Source organism: Capsicum annuum, chromosome 5 (genome assembly GCF_002878395.1).
Source record: "Capsicum annuum cultivar UCD-10X-F1 chromosome 5, UCD10Xv1.1, whole genome shotgun sequence".
NCBI lineage: Eukaryota > Viridiplantae > Streptophyta > Magnoliopsida > Solanales > Solanaceae > Capsicum > Capsicum annuum.
Window position 1 is genome coordinate 209,351,697 of NC_061115.1, and position 18,559 is coordinate 209,370,255.

Sequence of the window (18,559 nt, forward strand, 5' to 3'; positions counted from 1 at the left end):
GGGAGATAGCCAATACATGCCCATCAACACATCAAAGTCAATCATATTAAGTACAATAAAGTCAGCACGAGTATCCCTACCTTCCACTATAATCTGGTAGTCACGATATAAATACTCAACTAATAAAAAATCTCCCACCGGAGTAGCAATAAGAAAAAGACAATTTAACATCTCTGGCTATCTATCAAATCTCAAAGAAAAGTATGAGGACAAGAGTGGGTAGAACCAGAGTCAATCAAAGCATATGTATCAAATGAAAAAATGAAAAGAATACCTGTAACTACTGCATTCGAGGCCTGAACATCCTATCTAGTAAGTGCAAAAACTCTCGACTGACCTCTACTAGTATTTTTATGTGCCTAATTTCCAGCAGCCTGATCTCCATTACCTCGACCTCTATTTCCAGTACCTGCAGTATTATAAGTATCCTGACTAAGTATAGCTAACTGAGTAGAACCCTAACTAACATTTCTCTAAGGCTGAGGGCAATCCCTAATGTGATGACCTGACTGGCCACATCAAAAATACTCTCTATTCAAAATACGACAATGACCCATATGTGATTTGCTGCAAGTCTGGTAAGATGGAGTATTGGCATACATCTGGCTAGAACTATGATATCCTTGAGATGTTGAAGACCTATAAGTAACCTGTTTAGAGGGTGGCCTGTATGCAGGCTGTGAAATTGAATCTGTCTCTATCTGATGTCTATGTTGTTTTCCCTTATATTTTGCTCTGCGATTTGCACTTAAGTCATCATTGGAAGATCCATCCATCTTGGTCTTCTTGCGAACCTCATAAGTTACCCACTCTGCACGACCCTTGTCCTCAATCTTTCTAGCAAAATCTACTATCTCATAATAATTCAAGACTTTCATCTGTGGGTCCACTGCAATATAGAGACAAACAACCAACCTATTTACAAACCTCTAGACTCGAGTTACTTCTGTAGACACCAAGTACAGAGCATATCTAGCCAACTTGCAAAGCTTAGTATTATAGGCCGACACATCCATGTCTAGAGTCTGAACTAATTTCTCAAACTGAGGTACGTATTTCTATTTTTGATTGTCAGGAAGAAAGGTATCCATGAAGAACTTAGAGAACTCATCCTATGTCAGTGGTGCTGCTCTAAAAGGGCTTTCTTGCAATAAAGTATCATACCAAGTGTTATCCATGTCCTTCCATATGTACGACGCAAGCTTCGCATCTCTCTTACTAGAACATCCTAGTGCACGCAGTGCCTTAAATATACCATCCAAAAAGCTCTAAGGATCAGCTGAACTATCTGAACTTATGAATTTTGGTGATTTCAACTTCGGGAACTCCTGCAAAGATACCTACATATTTCCAAAGTTGTAAGTCTGAATAGGTGCCTGGGACTATGGTCTAGGCTGTGCAGAATTGTATTGACCACCCCTCTCTTGTCTATCTAGTCGGTCGGTCAAGCCCTCTATGGCTCTTTGCATAGAAGCAAGTGCATCAGTAGTACTACCCTCATGAGATGATAGAGGTGGACTAATATTTCTTTCAGGAGTAGGTTTTTTTGAACTTCTTAGAGTGGCAGTGCGATTCCCTGCGGTATCACGACTAGCCCTACCTCAACCCTTTCAGTGGGCTCCGTCTCATCCCCTACCATTAGTTTCTCTATGAACCATCTGATTAACAAAACAAGTACAGTTAGATTCATCTAATTGATCCTAAACGTCACACACGCAAGGAAGAATAGGAAAGAAAATCAAGACACATCCTATCACACTCTCGCAGAATCACGATTATAAAAATGGCCGGCAACATAACCATCATTAACATTCTACTACTGCTGTGTGCTCCATAGTCGAAGAACTAACCTAAGCTCCGATACCAACTTTGTGACAACCCAGAAAAGTGTCATGACCGGCGCTAAGGAGGTTAGGACTCCGAAGCAAGCCTCATCAAAATTCTATAGAAAATCGGGTAGAGTTTTCCCTGTTTTTAGGCCTAACAAGAAAATTCCTTGTCTCAAATCCACAACACAATAACCCAACATCACACAAACACATCAACCCCAACACAATACACCAAAATCATCAACAATTCACCAACACCACCAAATAATAATATGAAATCCATCTCTAAAATATTAGAGGAATTTAAATACTCCACAAGTTCAAAATAATGAAAGAATACTAAAAACTCTAAAGATATGACTATGGAGCAACTCTAAGGGTTTTTAAAAAGATGAACATAATAAATAAATAAACTGTAGCTCACGCAAACAAATGCGGGGCTCACCAGGAATATGCTACCTCGAGATCTTAGCTAACAAAATCCTCATCGTCACCTGCGTTCACTGTAAAATAATAGAGAGGAGTGAGACACTATCTCAATGAGTAATAACACTTAACCACAACCATTTTAATGGGGACAAGTCATAAAATATCATGTAATAAATGCTCTAGCAGAAAATAGTAACAAAAAACCATAATATTCATTTCATATAAGCAAAATAAATCAATAATAAACTCAATAAGCATCGTATCATATCAATTATTACATATTTGGGAGGTTTCCAAGAATGAACCATGTAATCAGTGTGACATTCTACTTCAAAAATAGCCAGTAACAGTGGACCCCTTATAAAGGAGTCAAGTATCATACTAGTAAGTCCCTACTCGAGGGAGATCAACAACAGTATGCTAGTTTTACCTTCCCACTAGCAAGGGCTATAACAGTAATCAGTAAATACAAGGTGCACCAGGTCTAACGATTCCTCAGTTAGCTACGGGATTCAAATCAAGGTCTACTCCCATTTATACTTTAAACAATAGATATTAATATGAAAGCATTTTTCATCATAGAATATAGCTTTAAAGTTATGTCAAATCATATTATATGTAAACTTGAATAAAACACATGTCAAAAATACTTATTTCTCATGTAAGTGAAGAACTTTCATAACATCAGTGATCATTCTCAAGTAACATTAAATATGTCTTATGAACATCTCAAAATACTCAATTCCAGTATCATATCAAGTAAAAGACTTTCTTCACATGCAATTTCAAAGCATTCAGTAATTCTTATTTCATCAAAATCATGTATAAAATATGCAAGTTAAGAAACATAAATCATGGGAAAGGTTACTACTCACAATACACTTGTTGGAAAACCAAACCTATCACCTCGAACGATTTATATCACTTTCTTGGATCAAATCTATAATCACATCATATCAATCTTGTGTTAATTTCTTCATTTAGGCCAAAGTGTAACTACTTTAACTACCCAACAATAGAAATTCATGATTGGCTCTCAACTTGACAACTTATACTAAATTTGCTTCAACCCATAATAACATACTTGTAGCTGATTTTTCTCAATATCTTAAACCTCAATAACCCTATTGTCTATAAACTATTCTTTGTTTAAGTCGAAACTATTAAAGAAACAATTCAATTGATTAATATTCTTACTTCGTTCATGAGAATTTAAATTTTTCTATATCCCTTTACCCCTTGATTCTTGAATTCTCAACCCCAAATTTATAGTTATGACTTATAAGAGTCAAGTTTATGAACCAAGTTAAGAAATTTACCTTTTTTTTCTACTTCTCTTTTAACTATTGTTACACTAGTTGAGTCCTTTTCGTGCTCTCCAGAAAGCGCAAGAGAAAAAAAATGATATCCTTACTGCTTTCTTCGTATAGAGAGTTGTTGTTGGAAGTTTTTTTTGTTTTCCCCTTTTTCTGCCTTACACGTGAAGCTGATGGCCCCCTTTTCCACCTTATTTCCTTATTTATTTTTCTTTTTCTAAGACTTGTTGATGGGCTAAGCCCACTCTGTTTTTCCTTGTTCCTTTGGGTTTGGGCAGATGGGCGGCCCACTACTCTCTTTTCTTTTACTTTTCTTTTTACAACTAAAATTAAAGTCATATGGGATATTACATTAAGCTAAACTAGATTAGATTAATTCAATATTTTAGAATTAGGATTTGAATATTAAACCCTACACCAAAAATACTACAAGTTGAAATCTTTCTCATATCGGAAAAATATATCATAGAATATTCGTCAAAAATTATAGCATTTGACTCTATAAAAATGGTGTGGAACGACCCATCCCATCATTGCTATAATTACCACGTCCAAAGGAGGCGTGGGTATTAATAACTTAAAATTAAAAAACATTTTGCGAGAGGTTGACTGTTTCCATCCCACCATAGGCACTTCCTGCCATAGTGGTGACCGCTATAGCGGGAAGCAACAGTCACTCTGAATTTTTAAAATCCTTTTCGTTCTCAACTAAAAAAAAAGACGTTGTCTCCTTTTAAAAATACCTTAGAGTTGTTCCTGGACCATTGAACAATGAGAATGGAGGGCACACTTTGAGGGGCGAATCTTGAAGGTTTCCTCATGGAATTCGCGTCAAAAACTGCTAGAACATGTCAAGAAATAAGAGTTCACGTCTCCATAACAGCAGCTTGGCGCTCATGTAGATTAGATTTAACTTAAATAGTAGAGCTCAATTATAAATCATATGCCTGATATAGCTGATTGACATGAGATTTCATGCTTAGGCTTGTGGGCATTAAGTTTGAATGGATAAAAATGTGATGATTAAGGTAGACATGGATTAATTCAGTGTTATTATAATTGTTAGGTAAATTATTTTTGATGGCTGCATGTTGTTTCGTTATTCATGCTAATCGAGCAACAAAGTACGGTTGGATAAGAATTAACAAATTGAAGAGAAATTATAGTAACCCGGTGCCTAGTGAAAATTAAGAGGGGGTGAATTGAATATTTCTGTTAGTCAACTATTGACCCCTTACAGATGACTTGCCTGTAGATCAGTATACTTCACAAAACATATTAGATTTAAAAAAAATAAGCAAGTAAATAATTGAATTTAAAGTAAAAACACGAAGATTTATCCTAGTTTGAAACACCAATGTGGTGCCTACTTCCAGTCCTCTTGGGTTTCAAAATTTTCTTAGATCTTTCAATGTTGGGCTCGAGTACAATGATGAGAAACAAGTTTCGAAGACTTAATTTGTTCTTTAGATCTTATGACACAACTTCAGTTTGTATTACAAAGTTGACTCGATCCTATTCTTTATATAACTATTGTAAATTAAGAATTACAAGGCTTTGTGAGACTAAGATTGAGACACTTTGAGATTTCTCCTTGAAGTTGCGTAAACACTTTAGCCTTTTGTCTTTTCGTTTATAGTCTCCAGTTTCTTCTATCGTTTCTCCTTGTTAGAAAACCTAAGAGATTTCTTCTCAATAAAGGATTTTGAATTGATTTCTTGATTAATGGATGGAACCATAAAGTACGTTCATATCAGATATATCCATACATGGTTCAACTTCCATAACTATACATGTCCATATCAGATATGTTCATGTAGAGGTTGTAGTCTTCCTTCCTTTTGCTTTTAGTCTTGATTTATTTTATATGTCGTGATTCTGGGATTGTGATCCTCCATTCTTTTATTTTTGTACTTGATTGATTTGCCTGGCATAATCTTTAGATGTCGTAGATCTCCATAATTTGATGCTCTTCCATTTTTTGAGTCGACTCTCTTCTTGCTTCCATTCTGAATTATCCTTCTTTGATCCTTCATATCTTTGTGTGAGAAATCCTTTTATCATTAGCGATTTTCAAATGTCCTGCAAAAGCCCACTCATTAGTTTTGTCATTATTAAAACATAAATATACGAGGCTAACACCTAGGTATGGGAATTGATAGATTACTGGATTGATAGCCTTATTCCGATATGACTTCATGTTTAAATGCAAAAATTGGTGTGTTAAAATTTTGGGTAAGGGGATTACAGAAAATTGTGTAGTAAAATAATTGACCACAATGTCGAGAATGGTTAGGAGTTAGGAAGTAGAACGGGTTTGGTCTTTGATGATTGATTGTGGTAGATGGATGTGTGTGGAAATTGCATAGTAATAGATCAGGACAGGATTGAACAATAAGATAAGTGAACAAACCCTTTGAAATCATGTCAATCCCCATGTGCAAAAGAAAATAGGAATTTACACTATGTGAATATGTGTATACCCTTGATTATCTATTGCTTGATCCCTGGACATAATTGAGTAGAGTGGATGTCGGTTGATATGATCTGATATAATAAGCTATCAGATATTTTTGAAATATGTCGTAGATTATGATTGGATTGGAGTTAAGGCTCAATTTGATTGTAAGTGTGCATGTTTAATTAAATGTTTGTTTATTACTTGCAATACATGTTAATAAGTAATAAACTTGTTAAATACTGAATACAAGTGTTGTGATTGATAACTTACAATATGATTGATAAAACGATCTTGTTGATATGCAAGTGTTGTTGATTCTGAACTTACTATGTAATTATACTTGTATCAATTAGACATAACCTGAGTAAGGATGAAGCAAGATGAATTGTGGTTGTCTAAGCGATTGTTTCGGTATTAGATATCATTAGCTTAATAACTTTGGCCTGCATATCGAGGGTGTAGTAAAACTGTAGTTAATGATTAATGATGGAGAAACAATCAATTATTAATAAGGGTTGTATCATGAACCTAGTGGTCATTAGTGAGATTTAATAAGAACTGAATAAGGCCTAGCAGTGAGGACCTAATAATGGTGTGGTAGTCTAGAATACAAAATAACGGGATTAACTTTGGTTATTATAAGTACATGTTTGATCCTTGATTTCTATATTATGTTTATGTAATTTCACCTAGATCGGCAGATGATGCCTAACAATATGTGTGATTTTAATGATATTACTCTTACTATATCCTCTTTGGGATATAGTTTGGTTGTAGAATTAATTGATGTTTCTTGTATGATGCAGCTGATGATCTTCAATAGCTTTTGCTCGTTCTATTCTTGTGATGGAAGTAGATTCTTGTGTTTGTTCCTATTTCGTAGTAGCTCTTGTATCTGTCTAGACTAGTTTTTGAGAAACAGTTATATTTATTGTGCATTTGAAAAAGAATGTATCTAGTGAATCTATTAGATCTATTAAATATCCGCACCCCCCTACAAATGGTATCAGAGCCCAGCAATTTAAAAAGTACGGAAGTGAGATATATGTTAGAATCTATGTTATGTTAGAATTATTAGAAGAGTTATTAGAATTTACCTACAAATTAATAAATTAATTATGCGAAGACCATTTAAAAATAGGAAAGCTTTTAGAAAAATTAAAGAATCTTTAATTAATAATTATTCAAAATATATAAGTCTAAATAAAACAAAAGAAAACCCACAAAGATTAGCCTACTTAATTACATTAATATCTAGTATTGAATCAAAATTAATAACACATTTAAAATCTAGAAGAATGAAACACATACCACCTAATTATGATAAAATTAGATTTAGATATCCGCCAAGATATTATAAATATAATTTAAAATGAATAAAGTACAACAATACAAAGAACTACAAAAAATTATTTCTGAAAAACGTAAAGAATTAAAAATAAGAATAAAAAGACTACATTATAATGTATTCGCTGGAGTTAGTAAAAATTCAATAGATACACAAAAAGATGAAATATCAAAATTAGAATCACAAATAGATAGTTTAGAATATATATATCAACATGAACTATTCACAATAAAATGAATAAAAAAGAATTTATAATAGATGAAAAATATATGAAAACTACGAAGGATCAAAAATAAAAATAGTATTTTCTAATCTAGGACGAAGATATAAGAAAATAGGTGAACATTTATATCTAATGTTAGAAAAAGAAGAATTAAAATTAGAAGATAAATTGACAGCAATGGTAAGAATAGAAAAAGAAAATGAAGAGATAGATAGGAAAAAGGAAATAGAAAAAATAAAACAACAAACTACGGAAGAAATACGAAAAATAGAAGAAACTAAAAATAGTAGGATTGCTGAATTAGAAAAAGAACTACAAATATTAAAAGAGTTGTATGAACAAAGACAAAAAGAAAAAGAAGAAGAAGAAAAAGATAGAGAACAGAAATTACTGAACGAGATAAATCAATTTAAGGAAAAATTAGAAATAAAAAATGAAGAATTAGAAATAAATAATATAGATATTGAAGAGACAGATAATTATGAGTCCGAAGATAGTGAAACATATACAGAAATATTAACAAATACAAAAAATTTAGAAATCAATGAAGAGCAAAAAGAAATTAATGGGAGAAATTTAGAAAATACCCACACAGAAATAAATACTCTTGATAAAAAAGAAAATGAAAATATAATACCTAAAATAACAAAAATAAGAAAACCTATATATTATAAGAATAAGTTTTAAAAATATAATGAATATGACAAATGGATACCAAAACAAATAATTAATAAAAATTATAACTTTTTAGACCTAGACTGTGTAATAGATACAGAAAAAACAATACAATTATGGATAGGATATATGACAAAACAATTATTAGATAATAATATAAATATAACAGATGCACCGGAATATATAGAAAAAACGCTAATAGGATCAGTAAAACTATGGTTTTCAAATTTAACTAAAAATAGCAAAAAAGTATTAAGGACTAATAAACCTATAGAAGGAACATCATCGACAACAACTAAACTAACCCCTATAGAATTATTAAAAAAATATGAAACAGCTATAAAAGATGAATTTGGTAGTACGACAACAATCGAAGAAGAACAAAATGAAGAAAAAGATACAAATAGAAATTTAATGTTAAAATTAGCAATATGTAATATGTGTTATATAGATGAATATACTTGCGCATTTAAAGAATATTATTACAAAGGAGCATATAGTATAGAAGAAAGTAAAGAAATAAGAAAATTATATTTTAATAAATTACCCGAGCCATTTAGTTCGACAATAATAAAAAGTTGGGAAGAAGCAAAAATAGTAGATACGTTAGGAGCAAGAATAAAATTTTTACAACAATGGTATAGAAACTTATGTGAAAAATATAGAGAAGAATTAAAAATGGAAAAAACATTAATAAGAAATTTAGCATGTTGCAAAAATAAAATAGCACCCCAATTTGGATGTGAAGAAAGATATTATAAGAAAAGAAAAAGACATAAGAAATATAAAAAATATAAGAAATCAAAATATAAATATAAGAAACCAAGAAAAAGATATTATGTAAAAAATTATAAACATAAAAGACCATATAGAAAGAAGAAATCTATAAAAGAATGTACTTGTTATAATTGTGGAAAGTTAGGACATTTAGCTAAAATTGTAAATTACCTAAAAATTCAAAAAATAAACAAATATCAGAAATAAAAATAGATAATACCGAATATATGCAGATAGATTATATAGATTATGAATTAGAAAGCGAGGATAGTATATATGAAATTTCAGAAAATGAAACAGATAATGAAATAGATAGTGAAATAGATGAATCAAATGACTGAAGAAGATATAAAAATAATAACAAAGGAAGAATATTTAAATGATGAAGGAACGGAACAAAAAATAATATTTGATAGTAACATATTTGATGAAATAAAAGAAAAAGAATTAGATTTAAGTGTAGAGAAAATATTTAAAATACCAACAATAAAAAATATTTTTACTAGGAAAAAGGATGAATATTATGTAGTATGCCAAAAAAAACATGTAATAGACTGCAGATATGCAAAAGGCAAAGCTAGTATACCACTAGTAACAAAAAGAATAATTAATAAAGAGATAAATGATATAAAAAGTAAAGGAGATCCAATAAAATATGTACACCTTGGAGGTATAGAGATATTAATAAAAGCATGTTTTAGAGAAGGAATAGATACACCAATAGAATTATATTTAGCAGATGATAGAATTATAAAACCTATAGAAAAAAGCATAATAACTGCCGTAAAAGGAAATCTAATATATCAAAAATTTAAATTTATAATAAGTGCTTATTCAGTAGCAGTAACAGATAGAAATATAGATAAATCACTAGTATTATATTGGAAAATATCAGGAATAGAATTAACCCCAGGAAGTAAAATATTTACAGCAAGATGTAAAAATCTATATGTATTAACAACAAAACATAAAATAACAGGAAAAAATAAGATTAACAAAATACAAATAGAAAGCCCATTCGAACAAATTGTAAAAACAATAGATTATAATGATTATACCTATAGAGACATAGATACAGAAGAAGATTTAGAAATAATAAATGATAGAATAAGTACAACGAAAAGAATAGCTAATGAAAAACCAGAATCATCAAGCTCATCAAAAAGAACAAGTTATGAAACAAATTCAATAAATAATTTAAACCAATATTACATAACAGGAAAAATAAATGAAAAAGAATATTTAATACTTTTGAATACAGGACAAGAAGAAAATTATATAGCAAAATATCTAGTAAAAAATGAAGAAATAAAGACTGATAATGATATGTGCCCAGATCTACCAAGAAGTTTAATAAATAATAAAAATATAGCAGAAAAAGAAATAATAATAGGAGTTAGAAAAATAAAAATAGAATTCGAAGTAAAGGAAGAAATGCAAAAAGCAGATATAATATTAGGAATAAAATGGTTAGAACAAGTAAAATCATATCATATAGAACATACACAATTAACCTTAACATATAACAAAGAAAAGTTATTCTTAAAAAGAGCCTTAACATGAAATGAAGATATATGTATTAATGAAGATAGTAGTAGAAGAATATTACAGTAGATATTATACGCCTATGATAGATACAAGAGCAGAAGGTAATTTATGTAGATATAATTGCTTACCAGAAAGTAAATGGAATAAATTAAAAACACCAATAATAGTTAAAGGATTTAATAATGAAGGAAGTTTAATTACTTATAAAGCTAGGAATGTAAAAATACAAGTATGGGATAAGATATTAACAATAGAAGAAATTTATAATTATGAAATAACATCAAAAGATATACTTTTAGGAATGCCATTCTTAGATAAATTATACCCACATATAATAACCAAAACAGACTGGTGGTTTACAACACTATGTAAACAGAAAGTAAGAGCAAAAAGAGTTAATAATAAAATAAGAAAGAAAACTGATTGGATAAAAGGAAGTGAAAAAATTACACAAAAGTTAGAAAATATAAAAAATACTGAAGATACAATAAAACTAGTAGTATTTTCGATAAATAAAACAGAAATAACTATATTTTCAATAAAGAAAATAGAAATAATTCAGAAAAAATTAGAACGATTATATAGTGAAGATCCATTAAAAGGATGGGAAAAACATAAAACTACTATAAAAATTGAATTAATAGATAAAAATAGCATAATAACCCAAAAACCATTAACATATAATTTTGATGATTTAAAAGAATTTAAAATGCACATAGATGAATTATTAGAAAAACAATATATACAAAAAAGTAATAGTAAACATAATAGTCCAGCATTTATAGTAAATAAACATAGTGAACAAAAAAGAGGAAAAAGTAGGATGGTTATTGACTATAGAAATTTAAATGCAATTGACTATAGAAATTTAAATGCAAAAACTATAACATATAATTATCCAATACCAAATAAGATATTAAAATAAGACAAATACAAGGATATAATTATTTTAGCAAATTCGATTGTAAATCAGAATTTTACCACCTAAAGCTAGAAGAAGAATCTAAAGAATTAACCGCATTTACGGTACCACAAGGATTTTATGAATGGAACGTATTACCATTTGGATATAAAAATGCACCAGGTAGATATCAACATTTTATGGATAATTATTTTAAACAATTATCTAATTGTATAGTGTACATAGATGATATATTATTATATACAAAAACCAAAGAAGAACATTTAAAATTATTAGAACAGTTTACAGATATAATAGAAAATCGGGAATAAGTCTAAGTAAAAAGAAAGCTGAAATTATGAAAAATCAGATAGAATTTTTAGGAATACAAATAGATAAAAGTGGAGTAAAAATGCAACAACATATAGTACAAAAAATAATAAATTCGAAAGAAGAATTAGATACAAAAAAGAAATTACAATCATTTTTAGGACTAGTAAACCAAGTAAGAGAATATATTCCAAAATTAGCAGAAACTTTAAAATCACTACAGAAAAAATTAAAAAAGGATATAGAATATAACTATGATGAAAAAGATAAAAAACAAGTTCAAAAAATAAAATTACTTTGTAAAGAATTACCAAAATTACAATTTTCAGATGAAAATAGAAAATTTATATATATAGTAGAAGCAGATGCTAGTGAATACAGTTACGGAGGAGTACTTAAATATCGATATGAAGTAGAAAAAATAGAACACCATTGTAGATACTACTCAGGTACGTTCAATGAGACAGAAATAAGATGGGAAATAAATAGGAAAGAATTATGTTCATTATATAAATGTTTATTAGCATTTGAGCCATATATTGTATATAACAAATTTATTGTACGAACAGATAATACACAGGTACGCTGGTGGTTAACAAAGAAAATACAAAATTCAGTTACAACAAAAGAGATTCGGAGACTAGTTTTAAATATATTAAATTTCACATTTACAATTGAAGTGATCAGTACTAACAAAAATGTTATTGCATATTACATATCAAGACAAAGCTACACAGACTGAAATAATAGAAGAAGATACTCTAGAAAAAATACTTAACACCCTAACTACGTTTTCAATGAAAGTGGACAGTATGGGTAATGAGATAGAAAAGCTAAAGACTAATAAAGATAAACTGAAGTCTATAGCTACAAATCAGCTAACTCAGCAGTGTGCAGAGCTATGTCGATCGAAAGACATTAAAGTTCCAGAGCTAGAAGGAGACGTTGGGACACTCCATAAAACCCATAACATTTATCAATCTACTTCTGCAGGTACAAGCAAAGGAGTTAATCGACCAAGATACCAGAATATAAATATGAATAAAATATTTGAAAAACCATTTACACCAAAAACACAAAAAGACCACTTGTTCATACCCCCACAAGTTAACACATACCGAGATAGCCTAAACCAAGACAAAAAAGTTTACAACTACACCGCCCAGAAATACATAGAAAATATATACAGAGTACAAACCTTTCTAAACCATAACCCCAGAGCTACAAACATCAAAGAATAAATACCAACTATATAACCCAAAAATTACAAGGATATAACAAACTAATTGCACTACCCAAAACTAACCCAAGCCTAGTTAAAACCTGTTTTGACTATGGACTATTAAACACCATATATACCCAAGCCGGAGAAGAATTAACAGCTATGGAAGAATTATACAAGATATTCACCACCTACAAAAGAATAACAAAAGGAAATTTATTTTATATAAAGTGTTATACTGCACCGGCAGAGATACTATATGATGAAATAAAACCAGTTATACAAGTTGTAAAGATAGGACTAACTAGAGATATGATCATACCAGAAGATATTACGCAGCAACCGGAGATACCCAGAATTGAGATACCAGATTTTTATGCAAATAAACGACTTATTGGACTAGCTACGATCATTCAAGAACTAGCAAATAATTATACTAACGGAAACCCAATATGGAGCTATTATTCGAGAGATCATCAAATGATTTACTCAAATTCAAAAGAGCTACGACAAGCAGATATGGAAGATGTAAGACAATGGATAATGACGCTACTCAACCCAGAAAAACAATCTACCGCAAGAGTAATAAAAAAATGATTTATTTCAGACGGACTGCTAACAAGATATTGTAAAATAATTGGACACAAATATCCAGACCACCAATGTTCGAGGTGTAATGGAGAAGATAATATTATTCCAGAAGTACATCTAGAATAAAAGAAGACAAGATGCCAACTGGAAAGATAAGATAAGAAGCAATAATGGAGATATAGCAGATACGACAAAATCAACGGAGACAAGATACTGTTGAATTATTGTACAAAGTCTGAATTATTGTACAAAGTCTTAACTATTGATTGAATTATTGTACAAATAGACTTTTACGTAAAGATGTAAACTTGTAGAAAATAAAAGGCTAGTAGGCTAGTTAGTAGCCTAGCCCCTTTTGTTGACTTTTTAGTTTTTAGATTTACAATTTTAAAAAAACGTGTGTAAAGTTTGATTGTAAAGTTACTTTTCGTTCTATAAATAAAGAAAGCAGAAGGCATTGCAAAGGCAAGCCTTCATGCGTTGAAGCAAACATTCTCTCCACTCCACAACAAATATTTTACTCAGTTAATTAAATAGACATATTTCAATGGAAAAAGCTATGGAGGAACAAACTTCAGAAATATCAAAACTACCCGAACAGGTATATTTATTTATGATTATGAATAGCTAAATTCATATTCCCAACAATCATGATATGATAAAATAAATTCATATTAGTTACTTTATAGTAGAATTATTCGAAGAATAATATTTTAAGAAGTTTATTAACAAAGCGGAAACGGAGAAAGATCCCTAAGGACTATGACATCCTAAAGGTGAAACCAATGAGGCAAGAAGCCGTGGCGGGGAGTAACCAGAGTAGAGGCGTTGTTTAAGGGAAAAAGTATCCGGATTACCATGTTAATAGTGACCGAAGAACATATTATTTAAGAATAATCTAGTATATAGTAAGCTAAGATGACCATATTTTGTTATGTACATGGTTGAAGGGAATATTTTGAAAAAAGCAATTTTATGAAAATGAATGATTATTTATCTGATGTGATGGTAGATAAATTCAAAATACTTATTTTGTATGCACTTAGAGATATAAAAGTAGCAGATATAAGAAAAATCATATTAGAAAAAGCCTTTGGTAAAATTACATGACTAGAGTAAATTATATACCATATCTACCTAACTACTCTTACAAATACTTACGATGATAAGTTACATAGAATTTTTAGAAAAAGATATAAGAAACATACAGTTACTAGAAAAACAGATAAAAATAAATATAGACAAATACATGGAAAATAAAAATATAAAATACATAGAATTTCTTAATAAAAATATGCAAAAACTACCAAGGCTAAAACAAACAACTACAAAATATTATAATAAAACCAATTTTAAAAGATAGATCATTTAGATTATCTTAAAGTATTAATCTTATATATACTTAAAGATATAGAAATTATAGATATTAAGAAAATAATATTAGAAAAAGTAATAGACTACGAAATAGAAACTATAAATTGGCTAGAACAGTTATACGAAGAAATTTACCCAGAAGGATATTATTCAGATTAAGAGATGTTAGAATATATTAGAAAAACTAGAGAAAATCAAGAAAATCTAAATAATGAAATTAATTATAGAAACCGAATTAGAAAAATAATGGAAAACCTAAAAGAAAAATTAATATGGATAGAAAAAACCTTAGAAAATTTAGATAAAAGTACATGTGATAGTTTATATAATTTTAAAAACTCAGTACGAGAAGAACAACACAAGATAATAAATAACATTGAAAATATAGAATTAGATATACATTACAGTACAGATAGGATAAATTATTATACGGAAATTTGTAACTCTGCAATTACTGCAGGATAAAATAATTAATGAATATATCTTACGAAAAAAGTAAATCATTAAAAGATATTGAAACAAAATTTAAGAAATATCCACGCACAAATAAAAATAGATTCACTAGAAACCTAATAAATCTATTAGATCTATTAAATATCCGCACCCCCTACAAATGGTATCAGAGCCCAGCAATTTAAAAAGTACGGAAGTGAGATATATGTTAGAGATATAATGTATTTGCACAATCAAATTGTTTAAAATAAGTTATTTTTCCATATAACATGATCTTCTTCGGAACATTTGTATTGAGATAATTATTCACTGATGGCTTTGCCCATTGTATTTGTTCATTAGATTGGGTTGATTTACGTGTTTCATCCTACAAATGATTTTGCATGCTGCAGTACACGTTTTTGAGTCAACCTTAACATATTAATTTTGGCTCAGATTTGAAAAATTCTTGTAGATATTATTCCCTCCTTACTCCCCATATATTCGTGTATTTTTTAATATCTTTTACCTTAGTAAGTAGTGTATCCTACCTTATTTAGAAGTGTATCATCTTAATTATTTTGTATCATATTTAGACTCCTTAAGTTGGTTTAGTGTTAGTTTTTTTTTAGGTTTATTTCGTTCCATTACTTATATAAATAAGACATTGTACATAAATTTTATTCATTCAAAATTATTCAATTGAATTTAGAATATTCAAGTTATATTGAATTCAGCTCATTCAATCCATTCAAGTTATATTGATTTCAATTCAAATTATTCATTCTTCATTCAAGTCATGCAATTATTTACATAAGAAAAGGAGTAAAAAAAAATTCAAACTCTTTTTATATATTCTTTCCATTTTTACATGGTATCAAAGCAGATAGAGGTTCTGAGATCGAATTTCACTACCACCTATTATAAAAAAAAAATTGTGTAATTGGTCCATGAAAAAAAATCAGATTTGCACGTGAGAGGGTATATTAAGAATATAATTAAATAATATAAGTGTGCTCTCTCTACCAACTTAAACTTTTAGATGGGATGACATTGTTCTTAAAATACAGTTTTCAAATTTTATCATTTTTCCTTTTTTTTTCTTGAAAGATTACTTTTTCCATAGTAAACAAGTTCAAAAACATTAATTAGGATGAGATTCAATTTTTTATTGGGCATTTTGATGGAACAAGATTTCCTTCTTTCATTGATATCGGTCATCATGAGAGTTCTTCAACATTCCCTTAGAATTATACTCCTTTGTTTGCTTTTAATTGTCATTATTATTTTTAATTTGAATTCTATTTTTACTTGTCTTTCTTGATAAACTCATAAAAGAATTTTACCCTTATCATTAATCACTTATTCTCTAAATTATTTTTTAATATCTATACTAAACATTAATTAATAGGGGTAATATGGTAAAATCAGTATACCAATCATTATTTTCTTAATAAGTGTGCATAGTCAAAATATGACAAGTAAATCCAACGGAGGGAATACTCATCCGTTTCAAAATAGTTACTTATCATATTTTCGTATTTAGATATGTGAGTTAATTTAATTAATTTTTAAAATTAAATCAGATTAAGCTTATTCAATATATTAAAATTTAAATTTAAATATTTAAAAACTGTATAAAAATATTAAAAGTTAAAAAGTTTTTTATATCAATTTGATTAAAGATACATCTTAAAATATTGATCAAAGAATTTATATCTTTGACTTTTATTAAAAAAGAATTGTGACAAATATTTTTAAAATAGAGGAAGTATTAGCTTACAGATTGCCCACTAAAATCTATAATTTTGATACATTAAAAGTGTGAATACCCTTAGAAAAGTGACTTGAATTTTTTGCCCTTCAGTAAAATACTCGACAATATACAAAATCGTATTTTTAACTTATTTCCTCAAATTAATATACCATTATATATTGACTATAATTTTTAAAAATTAATGATTCCTAAAATATATTGAGAACTAATATTGGTAGGGTGTTATAAAACAATAAAGAACAAGAAGAAGAGTAGAGAGAATAGAGAGAGTGATTCTTATTTCTTCTCTTGAGGGATGATTTACAATAAAGGAAGCCCTTCTATTTATAGGGGGGATTTGCCCCTAGTTTCACACTAAAAGACAAATACATCAAATCCTGATAGACATTAAATAGATCTTGATAGACATTCACTATAATTGATATATATCATAACACTCCCCCCTTGAATGTCTAACAATGCACATATAGGCTGCCTCATTAAAAATCTTACAAGAAAAACTCAGTGGACAAAACCTCATAAGGAAAAAAGAGTACAACGCGTATTAACTCCCCTAATAAAAACATCTTTGAATCTTTGCATTCTGATCTTGTGCACCATCTTCTTAAAAGTTGCAGTTAGAAGAGACTTGGTGAATAAATCAGCCATATTGTCACTTGAGCAAATCTGTTGTACGTCAATATCACCATTTTTTTGGAGCTCATGCGTATAAAAGACCTTTGGCAAATGTGCTTTGTTCTATCTCCTTTTATGAATCCACCTTTCAGTTGTGTTATGTATGCTGCATTATTTTCATATAAAATTATGGGTACTTTGTCACATTTCAAGCCATATTTTTCTCAAATGAAACGTATTATGGATCTCAACCATGCACACTCTTGGCTTGCTTCATGAATAGCTATAATCTCAGCGTGATTCGATGAAGTGGCTACGATAGACTGCTTTGTTGATCTCCAAGATATGACAGTACCCCCCACATATGAATACATAGCCTGTTTGAGACCGAGCTTTATGCGGGCCAGATAAGTACCCAACATTAGCATAGCCAACAAGATCGGAACTGCAATCTTTAGAATAAAATAAGCCCATATCGGTAGTCCCCTTTAGATACCATAATATGTGTTTGATCCCATTCCAATGTCTCCTAGTAGGAGTAGAACTATACTTTGCTAGAAAATTTACTGAAAAGGCAATATCAGGCCTTGTAGTATTTGCAAGATACATTAGTGCATCAATTGCACTAAGCTATGGTATTTCAGGACCAAGGAGTTACTTATTCTTTTCTTGAGGTCGGAATAGATCCTTATTCACATCAAGTAATCGAAC